This window comes from Petromyzon marinus, chromosome 23, assembly GCF_048934315.1.
Source record: "Petromyzon marinus isolate PM22_M1 ecotype Great Lakes invasive population chromosome 23, UKy_Petmar_22M1.pri1.0, whole genome shotgun sequence".
NCBI classification, from domain to species: domain Eukaryota; kingdom Metazoa; phylum Chordata; class Hyperoartia; order Petromyzontiformes; family Petromyzontidae; genus Petromyzon; species Petromyzon marinus.
The window spans coordinates 4,249,771-4,267,850 of record NC_133689.1 but is presented as its reverse complement, the minus strand read 5'-3'; positions in this window follow the sequence as shown (position 1 = coordinate 4,267,850).

The following is an 18,080-nucleotide window of genomic DNA, read 5'->3' as shown; positions in this document are numbered from 1 at the left end:
GTCATTAGTGCGCGCCGTGGCGTTGAAGAGGCGCCGTCTCGCGTCGTCGTGTAAACAATGAGACGGATTCTCCAAATCTGCCAACGATTTATGGATTCGCCGTGATCTGGTTGGACGCCGGGTTAACCGTGGACTCACCCCCCCCCGCCCCCCTTTTTGCTTCCTTGTGCAGGGAAGGAGGCTCACAAATAACTTGAGCGCAGCGAGCGTCCGTGAAATTGCGCCTAGCACGCTTAACGCCACAGTGAATTTACAACGAGATAACAACATAACGAGAGTCATTTATAACCCATGGTCAATGCATTACTGGATGCCTCCGCTACCCCCCCCACCACCCCTATGCTGTGTCAGTCATGGGGGTCATTTGACCATACTTCACCACCGTTCGCCAGTGCGGCCCGATGATTAATACGTTAGATTTTGTCCGTGAGAGATCACGCGGTTTTTTAGCCCTTTTGTCATCCGCCGCTGGATCAATGGCTCCTTTGTGTCGGTTATAGGGGGGGAGGTTGACCATATTTTACCACGCTTGGATAACCTACTCAAAATATTCTCCATCCGGGGAATTATAACTCGGGTAAACATGTTCATAAGACCACGAGTTAACCACTGTGACAAATCTCCAGCCCGCTGCTGCTGCTGTAAGCTATGTGGGTACATTATGCGATGTCGAACAAATACAAAGGTACACATTGGTGACCGCTCACTAGAAAAGTGTGAGCGTTCATCGGTTGCGTTTGTTGTCCTCCACCCCGCCCGCACCTCCAATGAGCACGGTTGACTGCGTACGGCGCGAAGGAAGTTTAACGCGACTGCATGGTGTACGCACGTATGTATGTTGAACTTATTTCGCACCGTACGTAACCAACCGTGCATGCATACGGGCATACATACAATAGGGATATCATTTGCAGTTTCATCCCAAGCGGCGTTAATGCATACGAGCAAGAGAGCATTACAACGCCAGGCCATGTACACCAATAAATACAGGACCGCGAAACGTGCAGTGCGCACGGCACTATGCAACGGTGATCTGCTTGACAGTTATATGTTGTAAAAGAGAGGGGAAGAGGCACAGACAACTAAGTTAATGCCTCGGTGGGCTTTGCCTGGTAGGATGGGGGTGGTTTAATTGTTGTATTTGTACGTGTTTGGGTGATTTGATTACCTTTCTTATACTTGTACTGTTTGTTGTTGTCACGCTTTTACCCTCCCCCCCACCCCGACTGGACATATGTGAAAAAGAGCTTCATCGCTCATCGGATTTCTCCAGTATTAAATAAATCTTCTGATTCTGATCGTGAACGGTTGTCTGCTGGAAACATTTTTTGGCTTGGCTATCATCATTTAGAAGGGGTAGCTGAGCGTTCAGATCCCCCTCCAGATCGTTATACCCTGCCCCCCTCCCCCCCCAGCCTATTGCTACTACGGGGCTATATATAAATGGGATACATTATTATGATTATTATATTTTTTCTACCTGTTATATGGTGATGACGCACGCTTCGAAGTAGTCGTAACGGCGACGCTTAAGCCCGAACAAAGCCGGCGCTAAGAGCGGGATGCTTAATTTTCGGTCTCCAAAGGCACTTGTTCCTGCTTGCAAAGCTCATTAAAAGAGTTTGTGTTCAATTAAACGCAGCTGCAAGCAGCTCCGATACCCTAATTCTTTCGGTGACAAGTCCCCCCCCCCCAGCGCGCGCGGGCGTGCGCGGACAAAATTAATCCGCGACCAGGTGCCGCCTTGACGCATGTTTTTTTTTTTCTCTCTGCTTGAGGATGTTGCAACCGAAGGCGCGCGTGCACTTTGCATTTTGAAGAAAATTAAAGTAGGGGGCGATAACTGCTTGCGAGGTTTTTTTTGCAGATTATTCCGATGTAGATTTTTCATTTTTGGCTCACCGTGCCAGAAGCTGTTAATAAGGGGCAACGATACAACACCAGGGAAAGGGTTAGCGGAGCTTGATTTTAAATTATTTTCTTTTATTTTTTCCTCCTTTCAGAAGAATCTTTTTTAAAAATATATATAAAACGCAGTTGGAAGCCTGAACATCCATAGCAGTACGCGCCGAGCATGTTGAATTGGCTTGCCAGTCACATAATCAATCTGGGCCTCTGTGAGAGTTTTATACGCCATTACTCAAAGCCACAGTTCGGATACGTTTTTGATCTCTGGCACCGGTTTATAGAATCCATCTGTGTGGTGCGGTGATGAGAGCGCACAACTTGCTATCGCGAGGGCTATGGGTTCAACTCTCTGTCAGGGGCTGGTTGACTCAGCTCTGCAGTACTCCGGGATTAATACATTTGTAATAGGAAAAAAAAACCTAAAAAGCAGTATATACTTGGTGAATGATTAGATCGCAAAATCACGAGAGGTGGCGTTGGCTTGGAGAGGCCTTCATCCAGCAGTGGATTGACTATGGCCGATGATGATCATCATGAGATGATGAAAATGAGTACCACTTTACAGTAAATCTACAGCAAATATTCCGTGGATATACTTGCCCCTGTCTTAGCAATGTGAAATTGTTCACATTGGTCTAGCAGGCGGTCTCTAAATTTACTTGACCTTAAATTTTGATTGAAAGCTTTCGTGACTGCAGCAATTCATATTCTTGGTTCTTTCGGTAAAGTCACGTAGAAGGGAAACAATAAAATAATAAAAATATAAAACAACAATTACTTTACCTTGCCTTAGGAATGTGGAATTTTCCATCGCTGCTTTAAAACCGTAAACGGGTGATATCTCCCCGATCCTCCAACGCACATTCGAGCGAGAAATTACTTTGACTTTCTTGCCGTTGCTGAGTTTATAGCAGCTAGGGCCTCGAACCTGGCTCTTGCCATCTGGGTTGTGGCAGCATGGATCACGGCGAAGCCTGGCGTGACTCCGCGGGGCACATTTCCCGCACGCTATAGGTGCACGCCCGTACGTCTCCCCGCGACAGCGGAAATGGATCCCTAATCGAGGTTAGTAATTGTACCGTTAATTAACGCCTCGCTCATTGCGGTGTGAAATTCAGAGTGTATTATTGCTATTACTATAATTCCCATAATATAATTATTGCATCAAAAATAATGACTCATCATTGTTAGTCTCATTTGCTTCTATTACCTTTATCAACCAAACATAGTAGGGGTGGGGGATGGGCGTAAGGAATGAATCCCAGACGATAATTCACGGTGGCTTATTTAATTTGTGAATTCATCAATGAATCCCTTAATTAACTGCGTCGTTAATGGAGCCTCTCCTTGAAAGGGAAACGCGAGCGCCGCATAGGTTTGCCACCGCCACGTGGGCTCAAATGGCCACTTTGAAGGACATCGCGGGAGTGCGGCGTTTTTTAAAATAACCGTATGACAGGTGGTTGGTGGGTTGTCACACACACACGGCCTTTCACACTCGCGGCGGGGGTGACTGTCGGCGCTGCGCCCCCTGCTCGGCGCCGATGTTAACTACCTCGCCTGGTCGTGGGATCGATCCCGACAGTGAAGCCTGCTGTATATTTGGCGTTTGCGCGTTCACCCCGTGGTCACGTGGATTTTTCTCCGCGTCCTCCGGTTTTTCTCTCCACATTCAGAATCATCACGCGCTGAGAGTATTTGGCTGCTATAAATTTCAAAGTGATGATACGTTGAGCTATCGTTTGCGGCCAGGTAGCTTCTGAAAAGAGCTGCGTAGTTCAGTGGGGCCTTGCCTGGTAAAATAATAAAAAATATATACTTTTAAGTACCGTGTGATATTGCCTTTAGCGGTCCAACGGTACAGAGTATCACCAGAGGACACACAGAGACCCTCTCTGGCACACACGCATCGTCGCATCTGCATCTAAGCACTCGTGGACGACGACGAGTCGCGCCGCCGTGGGCGTCTCGTGGCGTCTGAGCGAGCGATGATGGGAAATGCGCCTCGGGTGTGAACCGCGACAGATTGATATTGGGCGGCGCGTTTTATATATTTATATATATTTTGTATTTTCTCACCCCACGCCCACCGCTTGAATGGCATTCTGGCACGGTATTTGTCTCCACAAAGTGGCTTCGAACGGTCGGGTGGCCCTAGGTGGAATTTCCTCCGGCCGGTGGGAAACAAGCAAGGCCAATTAGGGACGGCCAGCAGCTTACTCTGTTTGCCAGTGGTGACACGGGCCAGCAATCTCTGTTTCCCGACGGACTGCTTGGATCCGAAATGTATTGGCCTCAATTTCTGCACGGTGGATTGACAGCTGGCTTTTTGGCTCAGTTAACCTTTGGCACGGCTGCCGAAATTCAACGTTAGCAAATTTTACCCTCTTTCAGAGGCGGCGATCTGGTGCGCGACGTTGCCCGTTGAATGCGATCATGTGCGACGTGCGCGTGCAATTATTGTTGCGCAAGCACACCTTCGCTTACATTGCAATTTGCCTAAGTGTGTGTTTTTTTTGTTTATGACAGAAATTTTATTTTTAAGATACATTTACTTCAAGCAAATTTATCAGCATGAGTATGGAATGGATAAAGGTTCAATCTGAGAGGTCTTAAGCTGGCTCAGAGGTCAGAAGCACTCAGCCGGTACTGCCAAGACGCTGGGTGTTTAATCCGGTTTTCAGTTGCCTGTGATTAAACCGGGTTTTCAAGTACAGTGAGTTCATGGTCTCAGCCTGGTCACCAATAACTGCGTGGAAATAATCATGTAAAATGTGGTTTTCCACCTAATTTTGCTAAATTTCAGCTCTAAGAAGGAAATTGTATTGGCTGTTGCGCGACCAACATCACTTCTGTAGAGGTAATGTGGGAGGGAGAGGGAAGGGGGGGTGGGATGAATGGCGGTTGGGGGTAAGAGATCACTTGAAGGGTTCTCAGACTCAAAACTAGTTCGGTGGTATCTGCTTCTTGGACCGTTCCCTGACAATAGGATTGGGGTTGCACTGTGAAAGTTCCGCATGGATTCTGCAGCGCACGACATCACGCCGACAGCACACTGGGTAGTAAAAAAAAAACTTTCAATTAAATCTCTGTATTCACTTGATTAGCGATGTGTTCCTTTGGCGAAAGTGAGATTCAATTAGGGGTTAACGAGGGCTGTGAGGATCGCCGAAGCTAAACTCAAGACCGCCGCCATCGTTGTTTCATCCGATATTAGCATTTCCAATTATCGGCGTTGTTATTTGCGGCGAAAAAAGAAAGTATCAGCATTATCAACTACTCCGGGGAATAAGCGAAAGAAAAGAGAGAATGAGAGCAGTGAAATGACAATTTTAAAATGTGAGCTCCTTTTTTAAATCAAACAAGTCCCATTGGCTGAGACTCGTGTGGATAATTAAGGGGTTTTTTTTCCCCTTCAACCTCAGTATAATTACAAGCTTCTCATATACTTCCATAACTGTGTAGCTGTTGACTATGGAGTACGTTTCATAGAGGTAATAGGAAAAATCCATTGAGCAAGACACTTAAAGCCTTCAACTCGGGGGACCCTCGCTGACATCGGCTGGCTGTGTACACTCAAAATAAGAAACACGAGAGAAGACTTTGGGAGCTTTGGGAAGCACACCGAGAATCTGCACGTCTGGTTAATCAATACATAAATAAAGAAATCAATGAATTGATTGATGAATTCATTAACCAATTCCTTCATACGTTGCCTTCGTGGCTCATTGTGCAGCCCTTTGTCAATCCACCGTTGGACGATAGGCTGTCCCCGTAACGTGTGGAGTCATGGGAGATATTTGAAACTCTTTAAAACTAAACAATTTCTTATTTTACTTTACCAGGTAAGGCCCACTGAGCTATGGCACTCTATTTTCGGAAGCGACTTGGCTGCAAATGATAGCTCAACGAAATCGGCTTGTTACGTGGACAATGTATTGCAGCTAAATAATCTAAACGCGCGTTTGTAAACGTGGAGGGAAAAACCGTCGGACCCTGCAAAAAAAGTCCACGCCACGACGAGGAGAGAGACGCAAACTCCAAATATACAGCAGCAGACGTCAGGGTCGGGATCTAACCCACAACCCCCTGTATACCAGGCGAGGTAGTTAACATCTCGCCAGTGCTGGTGATTGGTGAAAGTGGAGATAATAAGCGTATGAGCACCGATGTTCCAGCACGACCGTTAATATTTCTTGCACTGCCTTCTGCTACAAATCACGCAGCTGTAACTTCACCGCCTGTACCACTTGCGATGCACAGTGGTCACCTGCCCAAGCGCTGTCCAGATCCTTGTACCCGATAGCTTCCCAGAGCATTCGAGGTGACGTGGTCAAATGCCCCGGGACTATTGGCATGTCGAGATGCTTAAAGCCTTTCGAGGTGCTTGCTTGACGCAATGACATTGGTGGCAATGCCTGGAAGAGAGCCGGAGAGGGGCACGTATTTGTTTCTCCGATGCACTTTTGAGGCCGTACCTCGTCTCAGAGAGCCCACGGATCGCAGCCGCGAATTCTTCCCACAGTGGCTTGCCCTCGTTTGGTAAAAACAAAAGAAAATGCGAAATCACCCGGCTTTTGCCGGTGACAATTTCACAGCTTGAGTTCAACACACATTCCCCAGATGACCTCGACGTTGCCTGCTGAGAGTCCCCCCGCCCAAAAAAAGACCCGAGCCGTCACATTTGTTCCGTCATGCGACAAACCCGTGTCGCATGGCCGTCGTTGGAGATAAAGGCGGCGCCTCTTCTCATCTTCCAGTCGCCGTTGTTTCCCCACGATGCGTCGTCTGACGCACGCGCCTGGGCACGTGACCTCGCACGTGCACTCTCGTCGGAGGCGAGGTGTCGCTGGCGGGGGCGCTCGATGACGACAGGCGGACAGACGGATGGGCAGCTTGTGAGACCAAAGGGACTGTAATAATAGGGTTTTCCCTCTTTTTTCTGGCAACAAAACTGAAACCGTTTGACGAGGATTCATGTCCGCATTAACCACAATACCTGCAGTCAAAATGCAAACAAAAGACATACTATGGTAATATATGCATTGTCCTTGAAACTGATCCACACCAAACTGTCCACACCAAGGGACGGCTTTCTTTTGAGCCTCGACCCAATTGGTGCTCGACCAGATGACGCCTTTTGGCGTCATCTGTTTTCATTTTAACTGCAGGTATTGTGGCTAATGCAGACATGAATCCTTGTCAAAAGGTTTCAGGTTTGTTGCCAGAAAAAGGGGAAAAACCCTATTCTTATTTTTGGTACTGGCAAAGGAGGTCTAATGATGTAGATGCTCACCAAAAGGACTGTTTAGGAAAGTCACATCCCACCGTAGTCATTACCGCTGCCTTGTAACAGTAAACAAACAAATAGCAGTCGACATAGATTTTCATTAATAATAATAGCAATGTTAATTTACACAGCCTCCTTTGGCCATCGACTGCAGGAGGGTTGTTTGACCATACTTCACCACACTGGTCAGTGCAGGTTGGCAAATGCGTTTGCGTGCTGCGCTATGAACCCGGCGAACCGAGTTCGATTCCCGCTCACGGCTAACATTGGTGACAATTATCTGTACCGGTCCTGGGCCTCTCCTTGGTCAACTCAGCCTCAAATGAGTCCCTGGTGCGGTGTGTAAACATCGCCACTGGGGAGACAAACGTGACCTGGTGTAGTGGTGGCCACCCACCCCCCTGTGTGCTGTTCCGGATTTCATAGGTGCTCGCTTACAGTTTGTTCAGGCTATAGTGGAGATATATGTCTTTGCGTGTCGGCGTTCGTTTTTATACATCAGAATCAGGATCTTTATATTTAGACCGGAAGAAGAAACCGATGAGCAATGAAGCTTTTTTGGTTCACAGATATCCAGTAAGTGGCACGGGGTCAGCAAGTTTCAACAAACAAATAATGCAAATAAAAGACATAGTGGTGCAAAGTGTAGGAAACGGTAATCAAGTCACTAATGGTGAATTAACAGGTAAAAATAAAGTGTATGAGTACGCATTTCAATAGTGTATTAATTTTTGCCGATTTTTCAGCAATTTATGCAAGCTTGGGGGCAAGGCAGCAAGACAACAACACTTAGTAGTCCCTCACTTAAATATCGAATTAAACTATCGATACGACACGGGCTAGGATCACAGTTATCAAATCACATTTGCAAATGCGTTCGTATCCGGCGCTTTGGGACGTATTTTTTGAAGGAAGGTTCCCGATGTTAATGGAGGAAACGAGGTTGTACCAAGAAAAAAAAAACGTGGTGCTGCAATGGCAAAGACTTCGTCATCTTTTCCTTTACTCAACGAGGAAGGTTTTAGAGCGGAGTTCAGCGACGCGGAGGAAGTAGGTCGCGGTTTAATCTCTCACAATTTTTTTTATACCTAGAAAAATCTGTACACTAAATTTACGATTCGCGTTCGATTTTTTTTTGCGGGCGAGGTCACGCACCGTGGCTAAATTTGCGTCTCGTCGCGACCCTTCACCACCAGACAAACGAAACGCGTTCGATGTGCGAACATTTAACGCAACAATTGTCGGTGTTGTTGTTATCATCGTTTCAGTTTCACGACGAGCGTAAATGCAGAGGTTACAATACGCGACGTCTCACTTGAAACTACGTTTCAGTTTTCAGTTTCATGTATTAGGTATAACCCTGTGAGCCATGCGGCTCTTGACTCGGGGGCAACCGCAACAAAACAAAAACATGAACAAGAAACATCTTAAAGTGACTATGCGCAACAGAAAAAATCCCGGAAAAAACAGCAAAGTCTTCCAGAAAAAAAAAACCGCATTTCAACGCTGTGTGCAAAAATCCCAGTGGGATGCAAGTCAAACAATAACAACCACAAGACAATGTAGATTAAAGTTATCAGGCCAACTCCGTACAACAACAAACAAACATGGCCAGACCAAACCGTCCACAAAATCACCAAAATAAAGCCACAAAAAGCAATGTAACAGTGATCATAGGAACTGTGATTCAAATCCAACAACAAACGATATACATAACATGTACGACAAGCATCATCATCAAGGGGCAAAAGTCCAGGAAGTCAGAATGAAGGACAAGATGCAAGAGGTCAGAATGAAGCCAAGAACGACTTCTTGGATGACTTCGCGAATCTCGTCTGGACGGCACTTGATGCAGCCTCAAGCGACACATCGCGTCGCGATCGCTACATTTGACAGCGAGGATTGTTTATATTTATTTTCAACTTCATCGGCGAGCTGAAACAACGACAACGATTGGTGGCACCGTTAAAACACTCGGTGCATGCGGAGATTTTTTTTAATTTTTTTGGGCCACGTCAGATGGCAAGAGGTATCTTACGACACATTTACGCCAGATCATGAATTGGGCGAAGCCAAAAGTCAATCCCAGAATTGATCTGAAACCTACTGCTTTGCTACGCAAATTCCGCCGCAGGTTTGATTCGTCTTGTTTAAGCGCGGGGGTATGCATGGAGGTGGGAGAGGTAGGAGAGAGCGATGATACAGAGGCGAGGAAATGTTTCTGGCGAATTCGCTCAAGGCAATCCAGGCGCTGTGTGCATGGTGGAGTGGGTGGTGTGCAATAAGCCAAACCTGTTTAGTGGGGTGGCAATGCGTGGCATATTGTATCGTAATTATTTTAACGGCGTCGGAATTAGATTTATGCAGGACTTCTTAAGTTTATAAACCAATAACAAACTTTTTTAATTCGGATTTTTTTGTATTCATACCCGTCTCTATCTCCCGTTAAAGTCGTATTTTCTTTAATGGCATATTTATGTATAAATATGTGACTTTACCGAAAGAACCCAGAATATAAAAAATAGCGTCCACTTTGAAGGCAATAAAGGAAGGAATATTTCGATTAATTGATATTCACTCAATATTGCTGCTTTGTTATTACATCCACGTCACCGTCTGCATTCTCATCACACTCTGGTGCAGGATGTGTGGAGGACACGTGGCCCATCCGACAAGTGCCACCTCAATGCATTCTGAACCCAACCGTCAATTCGCCCGTACCTTCCCAAGGTGACGCTCAACAATCCATAAGGAGCGGTAGGGCCCTGCCCTCGCTGTCCTCCCCACATGGTTGGTATGAACAATGCACACGCAGGTAGCTTGTGGTGATGGCTCGCATCTCCAGGCCGAGTTGGTTGCAAACTCCATCCCCCCCCTCCGCCCAGCCTCAAGCGATGACGCCTACAGCTGGATTCGCAATATTTAATCCGATGAGCTATAAAGCTCTTTGATCACTGATGTCCAGTATTGTGCTGGCAATGGCTATACACGGGGCACTTTCCCGTGTATCGCCTTTGACAGAGAGATTCCGCACAGCCCCTTGGAACTAGATCGAGACCTATAGACCCAAACAGAGATCCGGAGACTGAGATAGAGATGCATAACCCTGTAACCTCACACAGAAACATGCAGGCTAACATATAGGCCCCATATACTTGCATAGAGATCCGATTTTAAAGTGGAATGCGATCGCCGTAGCTTCATTATTAGCACCCTCTCACGTGGAGACCCATTGACTCACTAAGAAACATGCGGAGACCGCACGCACAGACCCACGTACTCGCGTCGACGACCCCATTGAGGAATTGGAATGCACTGGGAGTGGCTTCATCACGGACGCTATCTCTCGAACAGACAGACGCTCTCAGCCAGCGCAACCTCCCAGGGAGAACTGGTCTGGTAGAGCACAGCATTGGAACAGCATCATCGCCAACGACCACACGTTGCCTCTGTGTTCCAATCATCAATTCGCTCCAGAGACTCACGTAGAGATTCAGGGACTCGCGTAGAGACCACGCAGCTTTGCAGGGCAACTTGCATGCTGGTGGGAAACCCAGTGGCACTTAATGATTCGCGGCGATCAATCAATTACAGTACATTCTCACGCTGACAACGCACGTGTAACATCGGGCGAGTGCAATAGTTGCCTTTTTGCAATTTCTACAAAAATATACAGACAGTGCAAATTTAACGGCACAAATAAAGAGGGACATCTGTGCTGAGATCATGAATGGATATTCATCGTCACATCCCAGGTTCATCGCCTCCACAGCTGATAGGGGTAGCATGATGATCGTCATGAACATCATCATTCTATTCTATTTCCAGGGCGCTTTGCAATGCAAGCCGACGGCGGTCAGTGGGGGAGGTGAGGGACTGAGATATAGGGACAGGAGCTGGGAATGGAGCTGATGTTTGCTGGGGTTAGGAAAGGCGGAATAAGGTGGAGTGCGATGGTGAGCGACGATGTCCGATGGGTGCAACGTGGACAAGAGGCAGTGGGGCATATGGCCACATGAGTTAAGGGGTAAAATGGGCATGGATGAGGGTAGTTGAAGAAGGGTGGTAGGGGCAGAGGTCTGGTGGCCGGGTGGGTGAGCTGATGGAGGAGCACAGCGTAGGGCTGGTGGAGAGATGTGCTTAGGGAGCCGGGTCAGGAATTCAGGTCGTAGGAGGAAGAGGACCGGGGGGGACTGGGAGTAGGTTAGAGGCAGGGGGAAGGAACCGGTAGGGGTGGAGGCAGTGGAAGAGAAAAAGCAATAGATCAATCCACTGCTGGATGAACAGGGCCTCCCCAAAGCGGCCACCATCTCTCGCGCGAGACCCTGGAGTGTGCAGTCATCCGTCCGGCACGCGTGCACGAGTCCATTTCATCGCTCCATCTCCTCGGTCGATCACCGGTCACCACCTCCCCCCCCTCTCTGTGACACCAGCGGTTCCATACCACCACCGCGGCGGCGGTGGCGGTGACCCATCCCGTTGTCATTCTGTCGACCGTCGGGGCCGTGAAAGGAAGGAAACGAGCGGCAGCGTTCGCTTTGCGAGGTGGGGGGGGGGGGCGACGACGCTTCCTTTTGTCACGCGCTTTGCGTGCGTCAAAATTTTTTGACGAAACAAGAAGTTGCCTGACGTTTTGTGCCACTCTCCGCTGGAAGTGAATCTGTCACGGAGGGCAGCGGCAGTGCGCGGGAGGGGGGCAAGGGGGGGGGGTGTGGGGAGGCGGGGGGATGGGGGCAAGGGGGGGGGTGTGGGGAGGCGGGGGGAGGGGGGCACGGAGGGGGGGGGGGGTGGGGAGGCGGGGGGAGGGGTAATGAGCCTCGCCCGAGTCGCCGCGGGCGTCTGCCGCTAATTGTCATTTTTGCAGAAGTTGCGAATTTGTTCCTGCAGAATCCGGTGCTCGGCGTGAGGTTATTTTGAGGTTCGCGTCATCTTCGGAACGAATGTATTACGTATTTTTAATAAACGGGGGCGGGTGGGATAGGATAACATATTTTGTTTTTAACATTATCAGTGCCGCAATTTTCCACTTGTGAATGTTTTAATATGGTGGCCGCTGCACCGCGATCAAAACGCCCCCCCCCATCCGATTTCTGGCCAGAGCTAACATCAGTGACTGGCAAGAGGTATCTTGAACCGGTCCTGAGTTCTTCCTTCACCAAGCCGTGCTGACGAGCGCGGTAAACGTGTGGTCAAACAACTCTCACGGACCACGACACGCAATGGGGAGGGCCTTAATCCAGCAGCGGTTTTGACAAAGCGGCGTCAGTTGTCAGACAGTGCTGGAGTAGTTTTGTGATGCTGCGTTGGCAGTGGTGCACGATCACAAACAACAACAACATCAACAACAACAAAAATCAACACGTTCATCAACAACATTGTGGCCTTAAAATATATATAATAGGCGGTGTTATTGACGAATGCGTTGAGCCGTTTGTTGTAGTTTAAGATGCTTGGTTGAATATCGGGGGTGTTTTAAAGATGGTTCACAGTGATCATCCAATTTATCTGGGGCTTGGTGAGTACACGTCCGCTCATGGCAAGAGAGCTTCAGAGGGTAACGTTTGTGAACATCAACTTTCGGCTACCAGACCTGATGTGGTTTTGGAATAGCTATTGGAACACGTGGGGTACTCATGGCGGGTTCGAGTTTCACGACATGGTCGCGATGCGCAACGTGCAAGCCCTTTCATCCGCCCGCTTGCCTGATCAATGTCTCTCCGTTCCATTCAGTCTCGGAGTTTTGACCATCCCCTTCACCACGTTGGTCAATTATGGTCGGATCAGATATCACTCGCCGCTAATGCTAGCTTTAGCCGGGAATCGAACTCGCGTCGCAGGCTCTCGGAGCGCAATTATCGAACCGCTGTTCCAGCGCTCCACCCCGTGAACCCTCATCGTTCGTTGGCTGAAAACATCGTGATATAAAAACCCAACGCAGAGTGCCCTTTCCTGGATAAATAAGTAAATTATGATAATAAAAAGATGAACTTCACCAAGCGTGTAAATGTGTAGTGACGTCAAAAATTAAAAAGGATACGTATATATTTTTTTATAATTAAAATACAAATTGCGTAGAGGTGTAAATCGAGCTGGAAATCCAGTCCATTAAGGGAGCCACAGCCTTGTTGGGAGGTTCGGCTGCATGGAGGAATGCGCGCAGTCACACGCAGGCGCGCCCGTGCGGACAGGCGCACGATCTCGCGTTCTCGTGCACTCGCTAATGGCGGAGTGGCGTGCAAGCGTAAAGCAAGAGACAGAACAACAGGAACGTTTTTGTTCGAAAGTATCGAATTGCAAATCTGGCCCAAACCTTGGTACATATCTGGGCACGGGCATTGGAGAGTCGCGTGTAGGAAATTTGATAGCTTTTGTTTCGAGGAGATGTGTAGTTTCAGTGAGAACATGAGCGTCCTCATGCAGAATATGTGGACGCGAATTGCGCCCTCTGCCACGCTGCAATGAGCACTCGACTTCTTGGCTTCTGGCTTGGCCATCGTAACAAAGACGGCGGTCACCGCATCGCGCGCTTTCGGATGCGCTTCTGCGGCCGTCTGGAACGCTCTCTCATTCCGATATTAGGAAACCACCGGAGCTGTGCACTTTACAATCATCATCTAGATTGACAAACTCATTTCTTTAGAAACTGCTTTTCTGTGCTTCGTTTGTTGTTCTCGCCAGCTCAATATCTAAATGAGGGCCTGCCCATGCCTTGAGAACCATTTGGCCATACTTCACCACGCCGGTCGGTGCGGGTTGGTCAAATCCAACAATGGATTTTTTCTGCACCGCTCTATGCTGCACACAACGCCGATAGCGCCTGTGTTTCGAGCACGGTGGTCACCCACTCACTATGCAGGCTCAGCTCCCGGCGTAGCTTCTGAGATATCGACGAGCTCGGGCACGTTTCAGACACCTTGATCGTCATGGACGAAGTCGTGCACAGTTTCATTCATGCAACACATAGCCCATGGCGGTAAAACGCACTGCACGTGTCGGCTAAGAGGTTGGCGTTTTTGCCGGGGGTGAAAGCGATGCAATAAATAACGAGTTACGAAGTCTTTGTGTGACGTCCGCTCCACGTCTTGGGTGAACGCGTGCGTTGTCGCAAAGCACAAAAAGACAAAAAATCCCGCCCCCCCTCCCGTATAGCCTGAACAGACTGTTGGGGAAAGCGTTGTCAGCGAGCACCTATAAGGGCCGGTACCGGCTACGAGCGGATCGGTGGCCAGCACCACGCCTGGCTGCCTTTGTATCCCCAGTGCTGATGTTTGCACACCCTAGCAAGTATTCACTTCGGAAAAGTCCCAGAACCAATTAAGATGTTCTGTAACCGATGTCTGCTGTGAGCGGGAATCTAACTTGGCTCGCCAGGTTCGAAGCGCAGTCTGCTAACCACAAGAACTACCGCTCCCCACAAAGACAAAGGTCCAACATATAGCCTTAACAAACTGTTGGGACAAGTGCTCTTAGCGAGCACTTATTAAGGCCGCCATGGCACACGAGGGGTTGGGTGGTCAGCACCACGCCCAATCTCCTTTGTCTCCCCAGTTGCGATGTTTACACACCGCACCAGGTAATACTTTTAGGCTGAGTCTACCTAGGGGAGGACCAGGATCGGTTTAGATAATCGTCACTGAAGTTGGCCATGAGCGGGAATCGAACTCAGGTTGCCAGGTTCGTAGCGCAGCGCGCTAACCACGACAATTACCGTTCCCCACGTACACACACGCGCACGCAAGCGAATGCATGCGATGGAAATTGCATCAAGCTCCTGGTTACGTGGTCTCCTTGGACTTGACCTCCTGGGTTTGACATTTTCTAGTCAAATGAAGCCAACCAGCCGCCAGCCTCTTGACGGGGTAGCGGGGCAGCAGGGTAGGGAGATGATTGTAGCAGTGGGAGGGACGGCGGTGGTGGTGGTGGTTGGTGATGGCGGTGGTTGGTTGTTTGGGGGAGGGGAAGTGGGGGTGGTGACAGGAGTGTGGGTGGATGGCGCTCCATGTTTGTGGGTTCTGCTAATTCCTTCATCAAATTGTGAATTCAAAATGGGATGGAGGCTGCATGTTGATGCCGCTGCTTTGCATGCACCGGCACGCGCGTTGATCAAAGTTTGCGCAAATGATCCTGTCGATTTCACGCAAGATTTTACAGCCTAGGCAGCGGATTTTATCCACATTTTCACAGACGACGTTGAATTAATACCACCTCCATATTTTGGGGTTTTAAAAAAGAATTCAGATTGCTTTTTTTAAAAACCTATTTATCCCAACGAGGCTTTGGTGTTTGATTTTCTGAATTGTCTGTACTCGTGCCCGAGGCCCAGCCCTGCCCATTTTACTGTCGATGTAAAAATTGTTTGTGTGGCACGTAGAATCCTTCAAGATCCTCACTTTCATTTCTCGACTCGCGGCCCGCCGCTCCTACGGGATATGTGTATTCCTTCATGTATTTTTGTTTATGCAACAAAAATGCGGCAAATTTTCATTTAAGTCTACACAACGAATTAACATGATGTTTTTTTTTTCATGTAAGTAAGCAATATGGAAGCCAATTGTAAGTAACCCATTGCATTGTGGGTCCTATTTAGCATCTAAAATGTGACAGCATCTCAAGGTACTCCGCGAAAGCGGGAGCGACAAGTTCATCTTGAGCGCTCGGTGGGAAAGGGAAAAATCTTTGTTTCGAGGTTATTTTTGGGAAAGGTTAAGGGTCGGAGGCTACGGGGGGGGGGGGGGGAGGGTCAGAGAGATGAGGAAGACGAACGTCGTGATGAAGGTGAGAAGTGAAGGCACCTCACGGAGACGAGACGGCCGGTCTCATCGCGGCCGGAAATTCACCCTTGGGGAGGGGGGTGCCGGCGGCTATCTTCTCGACCTTGCTGTAGGCCTCGCAAAGCTTCTTTGGAGAGCTGGTCCCAGTACCGCCTCTCCTGCCCGGCTTACCTCCGGTTCTTCTCATGCGTCAACGGAACATCATGGACACCAGCAATCGTGGAAACCAGCATAGTGGAAACCAGCGTCGTGCAATCTGGCGAACCCTCTCCATCCTCGCACGCGACTCTCTCGCGATGTCTCGCTCTCCACAAATCCCCCCATGCATGCATACCCCCACGCCCCGCCCCGCTCTCCCCGCCGCTCAACGAAAAAAATAAAGAGAGGCGAACCTGAGACCCCGAAAACGACGCCGACAGTGGAGTGGGATGAAAATCTATCCCAACAGGGTGACCCAAGCCCAGCTGTCATCTCACAACCGGCCTGCGCGAGAATCTCTGTAAAACCAAATATCTCCTCCATATCCACGACCCCTACCCCCACGCGGCCGCCCGCGACTGCCCCCCCCCCTCCTGCCGGCCTTCTCCCGCAGAAAGTGGAACAAACTAAATCAAGCTCGGGGGGTGGGGGGAGTCTTACGAGTGATTTAGGGGCACAAATGGTGAACCTCCTGCGTGCCGAACCCGGTCGGGATTGGAAGCGCTTGGTGGCTCAGCCTTCCATAAACTATATAAAAAAACATTGACCAGGTAAGGGCCCGCTGAGCTACGTAGGCTCTGTTTCAGAAGCGACCTGGCCACAAACGACAGCTCAACGATGTGGCTTATCACGTGGAAATGTATGGCGGCCAAATGCTCTAAACGCGTGACGTCGATTCTCAATGTGGAGGGAGAAACCGGAGAGACGCAAACTCCAAATACACAGCAGCAGCAGGCGTCAGGGTCCGGATCGAACCCACGACCTCCTGTCTACCAGGCGTGGTAGTTAACGTCTCCTAGCCACCGCGGCTGGTTCACGCTCGGCGCGCAGGCGGCGTCCCGATGTGGAGACGTCGACGCGGAGGTGCCGCGTCTCGCGTCGACGCCGGCATTGGAGCGCAGGCCTGAGGACGTTGTGTTTGTTGCTGCCCGTCGATCCCCTTGACCTCCCCGCGCAACCTCCGACCCAGCACGGTTGGCTACGCACGGTGCGAAAGAAGTTCGACGCACACCGCCGCCGTTCGACGTTCCTCCGCGGAGCGCGTGTGCCGGTCGGAATAGTGAGTTGTCTGTGTTGTTTTTGTTGTTGTTTGAACCCATTGGACGGTCGACAGTTGCGGGAGAGAGAACACTTCGCCGGTTGTGTCCTCTGGTGTAGTGACGCTCCCTGTCGGCAATCCATTCATATGGGTTGGTGGCGGGAGGTAGGTGGCAGACAAGGAAAAATAAGTGAATCTTTCTTTAAAAAAAAAAATCTCCAAACGTCTCCCCGCACCAATCACCCCGAACAGCTCCTCCAGTTATGAATTTGGCAGCTAACGATGGTACTCTGGATTTTTTTTTCACCCGCATGATTTCCCACTGGTCGTCGTGAGGTTGTAGTGAGGTTGTAGTGAGGTTGTAGTGAGGTTGTAGTGAGGTTGTAACACGCGGTGAGGATCAGCGGCACACATTGAGGCTTATCGCGCGTTGCACTATAAACCCCGTGACCCCCCAGTTCAATTCCTTGTCGTGGATAACTTCAGTGGCCCACTACCACCCACTCACCACGGTTAAAATAAAATTAACCTCTTCAATTTAATCCCCGGGAAGGATGAATTGTACATCCGTTGATGTACTTCGTTTTATTTAGTGACTAATTGCATTTGGATTGCATTAAATGCATCGAGGATGCATTCATTCTGCAGTGGATTGACCATGGCTGCTGATGCTGTTGAATATTTTTTTCTGTTTTCAATTGTAGAAAATGACGAATTAAATATAACTTTTTTAAACAAATACATATGTACATTTATATAATAATGCTCATTGTTCATACCAACAAAAGCCTCGCTGAGCCTTGAGATTATTTCCCAGGAGCGACCAAGTCTTGAGACAGAAACCAGATGAAATAGAATAAAACCCAACCGACAC